Consider the following 6,153-nt stretch of genomic DNA (forward strand, 5'->3'; position numbering starts at 1 on the left):
TCCACTGGTAATGCCTTGAACTGATGGTGGCTTCACACATACATACATACATACATACAAATCTAGCTGGTTTATTAATCACATCTATTTCACCAGGTGTACTCCTAATTGCTTTCCTGTTTTTTTTTATAATTATAAAAAATAGGTATAGAGTTCGCCCAATCTTTGGAAAACTTTTCCGAGGCCTGGAGGCCATATTCCAATGTTCTGAGGCCATATTCCAATCGTTTTAACTCGACGATCTGTACAAATAGATGCGATCTCTGATCTCTGAGATGGCTGGACCGATTTTGAGCAAACTAGTTGCAAATGAAAGGTCTTCCTGGAAGTATGTACGCTATTGTTTTTGTTTTTAGATCTTATTATTACTTTTCGTATTATACAAACTATTATGTCAAAATTTACCTTTATAACTGAATATATCTTCAAATAAGGAAAATAAAACTGTTAAAACAGTGATCAGGTGTTGAGCATCTAGAGCAAAGCAAAGTCCTGTCATTACATTCCTTTGATGGAATTTTACCTTTCTTTTTCAATAGACTTCGAAGCCGATTCTTAGTGCACAGAATCATTGCATAACTAGTACTACGATCCTACTGACACTAATGTCGTTTTCGCTTGATGCCAAACCTATCCCAGTTTCCACCCTAAATACTGTCAAACCGTTTGTTTGAAACTAGTCTCGAACCTAGATTTGCTCAGATCCACGTTCCTAAATGCGAAACCAACGCTTTTCGTTGAAAGTGTTTGTTTGATGAAACTATCCTGGGTCAGTTTCAGTTTTAATCATAATCAGACATAAGAATCCTTCCAAGTCGGGACTCGAACGTACGACAACTGATTTGTAAGATCAACGCTCTATGCGTTGAACTGTCAACCCGGGCTAGCCTCTACAACTCAACCTATTTTGAAAATATTTTTTAAGTAGATTTAGATACTGATATCCCTTAGTAAAAAAAAAAAACAAACAGCAACGGGAAGCAGGAAACCAGTGCGCGTAAACTGGACAATAATTTGCTGACAAAATTTGGCCGCGTGGTTATGGATGAAGTCAAAAGGGAGATTTCAGATTTTTGTATAAATCTATGAAATGAAAAATAAAACATTTATTTCAGCATATAATTTCAATGGCTTAAAATGCAACTAATATCGTCGTGGTATCTCAAATCGACAAGCCTCCAGAAATCGTTTTTGTTGCCATTCAACCGAAGCCGAAGTCGAGATCCAAGAACTCCCACAATACTACCGAACCTGTTTGAAGCATTCGGCAGGAGCGAGTTCCGGACTCACGCAGGCACTCGGTCCAGTTGAACACATGGAAACTTTCATACCGAAATGATCCGGTCGATGGAGTAGAAAATTGTAATTAAATAACATTTCTCGCAAATATTTACACTATTTACACATCAAGGGCCACTGTTCGCCATTTTCAAAATTGAGTTTTTCACACTGGAAATTCATGTAGATTGTTTGACGTTTGGTCAAACCTAATGTGATGACTCTATTCATTTTAGGGGATGTTCGTATAACATTCATTTTGGTCACGTAAAATATTCAATTTGACATTTGAAACCATTTTACGTGATTTTTCAAGTGAATCGAACGTGAATTTTTATTTGAGTGTAGAGTCATGTATTTTGCGGATTATTCGACCATCATGTATTTCACGAATTAATCAATTTCAATAACAGAGATAGCAGATCTCATGGTAACTAATAGTTTTAGTTTATGAGACGAGACGAGATCAAGCTGAGATGAATGGGGATATCGTTACCCTTGATATTGAATTCCGAAGCAGCAAAATCGGTTATCGGCCATTAATGCTAGTGACTCTATATAAACAATTGTTTTGCTCAAAAATAACATGCTAGCTATCGTTCCGAACTCGTGCAACCTCACCAACGATCAATAGCTTTATTCAGAAATCATCACAAGATTACATTCCCACATTTACAATAAACTGTAATTGTACAAAGAAGGCACAAAAAAATCTAAATGCATGTTCTACAAAAATCGCATTAGGTGCTAACTTATGTCCCGGGTTGGCGGTTCAATGCCTAGGGCGCTGGTATAAAAAGTCGATTGTTCGAGCCTCGACCCGGAAGAAGTGTCAGTAGGATCGTAGAATTAGCCATGCAATGGTTCTGTACATTTAAGAATCGGCTGCGATATAATTACCGACAAAATAAGAAATCCGTAACAGGACTGATTTTTCAAAAAAGTAAAGTAACATTCCAATCTTTGCTTTGACTATTACCACAATATTATTCCTTAAAATATTGACCGATGCGTACCGTTCCAACATGAAGCATAAACACTTTAATAAAATTTGTTCCTTCACCACTATATACATCTTATTTACCTGCTTCGAAAAATTGCTTTTTTCGATACATATTTTTTATGGATTAAGTTCAATTCCAACGTATGTAATAAGTACTTACTCGCGATTCAACTATAATTAGCTCATACACATCGTATGAATTCAATCGATAACTTCAAACTATACACCGGTAAGACTCTTTAAATAAATACCAAAAACTCACCTTTGTGGGGCTCGGAAACAAATCCACTAGTGTACTAAAGATTTTCTGTTTATTTTACCGAATGATACACAACCACTGTAACTTACAACGCAGATGGGCTGCCACTTTCCTCGGTAATTTGCGTAATTGAAAATCAATTACACTTTCACACTTCAGATTGTCCTCTATCACGCTGTCTACCACGCAACAAAATTCGGGCTAAAAGTGAATCGTTTCAAACGTCACATCCAACATAACTTCGATTCATGAGACTTTTTTATTTGCTTTAGCTAGTCCTTTAGAATCAGTATTGTATAATTCGTTATTACCCTTGTACGGGATTTTTCCAATTGACTATCACAATACAATAATTGGACTATTTTTTTTACCACATCAGGAGGAAAAAATACGTCCTTTAGGATCGGAAGCAGCAACCGTAATGCGCTAAATGTTTGTCATGCAAAGAAAAGGCATATAGCGAAATACACAAAACAGAACGAACTATCCGTACGCGAGTATATAGTAAAAGGATGAAAATCATCGACCGCCGAAAAGCTTTTTACATAATGGTGGTAAGGCAGCTTGAAAGCTCCAATCGATTTGTTATCCCTAGTGTTATAATATGGTCGATATAAGTAGGTATGATTTTTAAATAAATCAAATCATTGTTAATTGAAACATCAAAAAATATACCCGTGCAGGATTGTTGAATAATAATCCAACAAGCAGTTTGATTAGTTTATATGTTTCAAAAGTTTATTTATGTGTTCACAAAAACATGCCCTTGTAGTCAAACGTTTGCCTTACCTTGCAAATGTTTTAGGTGTAGTAATTTCATCGGGATTCGGAAGTAACAGTGTAAGCCAAGGCTGCTTTTACAGAGGGGCAGTGGGGTAACGCGCCCCCGGCCCCATGGTTTTAGGGGGCCCGTGATGGGATCAACCGAGCAAAAAAAGGTCATTCAGATTATTAGGGGCACACAAATAAATCTTGCCCCCGGACTCATTGATACGTAACAGTGGCGCTGGTTTTAGAAATGTACTAGCTTGCTTTCAACTTCATAGGAATCAATATTTGATATGTGTTCCAGATTTGAACTTTTCTTTCAAAATTCCTGAAGCAGTTTTCACAAATTTAGATTCAACTGAAAGATCTTTATTTTCAAAACTCTTCATCCTGTGACTTTGGTGTCGAAAGTCGGACAGGTCCCTCCAAACAATTTTCAACAAATCAAAAAAAAAATCCCGTAAATTGTTAGACAACACTCTTAGAAATGATACAGAATTAGTCCCAAGGATACACGCGACCGATAAGTTGATAGAAAAACGTGTTTAATCCACCTAGCAGTGAGATGATACCTATTTTTATCAATCCGCATGTGTTTTTTGCATGAATATTCTTCGGTGTTTAAGTTTTCATGACATTATTTTAATGACCCTCGTTTTAAGCGACAATTTGAGATTTTGATCACTCATTACTCTGTAATGTCGAAACTGCAAATCGGATCGAATTTGAATCTAGAAGTGTGATAATCGATTAAACATGCCATGATATGTAAGTTCCACTCTAGAGTTTACGGTAATTTAAGGTACTTCCAGAGCCGGTATTCAGGAACCAGCATAACCCAAACCGATTCGTATGGCCATATGACGAATAAATTACAACAGTTTTGAGTTCAACTTTGAAGCTTTTCGGGATTGTCATCTTCTATATCGGTTTGAATTTTAAAAATTCATCATCATGTAATTCGAGAACCGGAAGTCATAATTGGATAAAATAATTAATTTTTGTATATAAGTTTGTTTTAATTAAAATTTTTGTTTCTGAAATTTGATTAGGCTTTTTTTGAGAAAACGATTGAGCTTTGAGAAACGATTTTATACTGGAACCGGAATTCTAAAAGCGGTATGGCCGAAGTCAGATAAATTCACCTGAGTAGCTGTACACTTTACATTTGTTTCAAAACATTTGAAAATCACTTAAGACATCTTTGAGAGATCATAGCACGAATTAAATTTTTAGGTGCCTTCTGATCGACAACTGAATACCACTAAAACTGAAAAAAGTTATTTTTTTTATCGACTATCCAAATCTGCTAACCCGATAAACCTGATTAAATTATGTGGAATAGACATTTTTATACAATCCCCGAAACCGGAAGTTGGATCTGACTGAAAAGCAAGATGTTTTATAGAACTTTGAAACTTTTCATTTGAATCTTAGATGATTCTTAGATTTCATTTGCATCTTAGATCGGTTCAGCCATCTTCAAGAAAAATGAGTTACACAATTTTGATTTCGTTTCACATATCATCCTGTAGTTCCGAAACCAGAGGTCGGAACCAAACATAATGCAGGAACTTTGTTTGGGAGCATACGACTTTTCGTATGAATCTGAATTTGTAGAAAAGAAATTTTCCGAGAAAATTAATTGAAGTTATTTGTCACACACGCATTTGCTGATCTCGACGAACTGATTCGAATGGTATATGGATGTTATGTTGTTCCAGCATTTATTGCTGTAAGTAGTTTAAAACAAAATAATTAAAAAAAATTCTGCCATCATCTGGTTTATATATGTCATATTCGAACGATTATGTTGCCAAAAACGAGCCGTGCCAAAATCGGTCCGAGGCTAAATGTCATGAAAAAGAATGCTGTACACAATCCTTTTGGTTCTTAGAAATAATTGTATGTAACAGTATAAAAAATCGTGTTTTCCGTTGCTCCCAAGCATTTCTTTGTCATACAGCGCTCAAAACTCCTACTGCTGGAATAGGGGGAAAAGTCGCTTACAGAAAAATTTCGATATCTCCGTTAAAAATGGACGGATTTTAACAATCTATGGCTTGTTGGATAGGTATTACCGTGCGGAATCTAAGTCTGAAAACATATTCTGTTTTCAAGGTCAATTGTGACAGATACTGTCAAAAAACTGAAAATTTTGACATAAAACTTTGTATAACTCAAAAAGTAAACATCCGATCTCAAAACCATTCAATAGCGTTTTGGGTGACGGGGAGACCTTTCATTTGCGACTAGTTTGATGAAAATCGGTCCAGCCATCTCTGAGATCTCGACCTCTTAGTTGACAACACACATACGGACACACACACATACACACACACACACAGACATTTGCTCAGTTCGTCGAGCTGAATCGATTGGTATATGTCATTCGGCCCTCCGGGCCTCGGAAAAATTTTCGAAAGTTTGAGCGAATTCTATACCTATTTTTTATATATATAAAAATAGGTAAAAAGGAGGAGGGGGTCGATGCGCACCCAGGCACGAATAGTCGCGAGTAAAAAATGTTATCGGTTTTTTCTCGAAACCATGTTTTTTCAACTGGGTGTCACTCGTATTCCAAAACTATTGCAAACATGAAAATACGGCATTTTACTCGTTAGATTTCCCACTATGATCGGAAGTACACCAGAAAAATATTCAGTTTTATTTTAAAAAGTTATTGACAATTAAACCCCCAAAAGGGTCGAAAATCGAAAAATGGCCGCCATTTTGTTTTTATTTTTCGATAGAAATTTATCATTCTAGTTCCGACTATAGTCAATCATCAGCCGTGGAGAGATTCTGTAAACTTGTAATGTCAATCAGTGATGGCATTTCACTA

General features: G+C 36.0%; 1 protein-coding gene across 1 annotated transcript in view; it reads right to left on the reverse strand.

Moving 5' to 3' along the window:
• The window catches only part of LOC131425139 (uncharacterized), a 39,585-nt gene extending 36,620 nt beyond the window's left edge, over nucleotides 1–2,965 (reverse strand). Inside the window, exon 1 of the mRNA XM_058586755.1 lies at nucleotides 2,544–2,965. The gene's annotated coding sequence lies outside the window, so the exon portion shown is untranslated. The remainder of the gene's footprint in view (nucleotides 1–2,543) is intronic.
• Between the last annotated feature and the right edge of the window lie 3,188 nt (nucleotides 2,966–6,153).

The sequence above is a fragment of the Malaya genurostris genome, chromosome 1, assembly GCF_030247185.1.
Source record: "Malaya genurostris strain Urasoe2022 chromosome 1, Malgen_1.1, whole genome shotgun sequence".
In the NCBI taxonomy this organism is placed as follows: domain Eukaryota; kingdom Metazoa; phylum Arthropoda; class Insecta; order Diptera; family Culicidae; genus Malaya; species Malaya genurostris.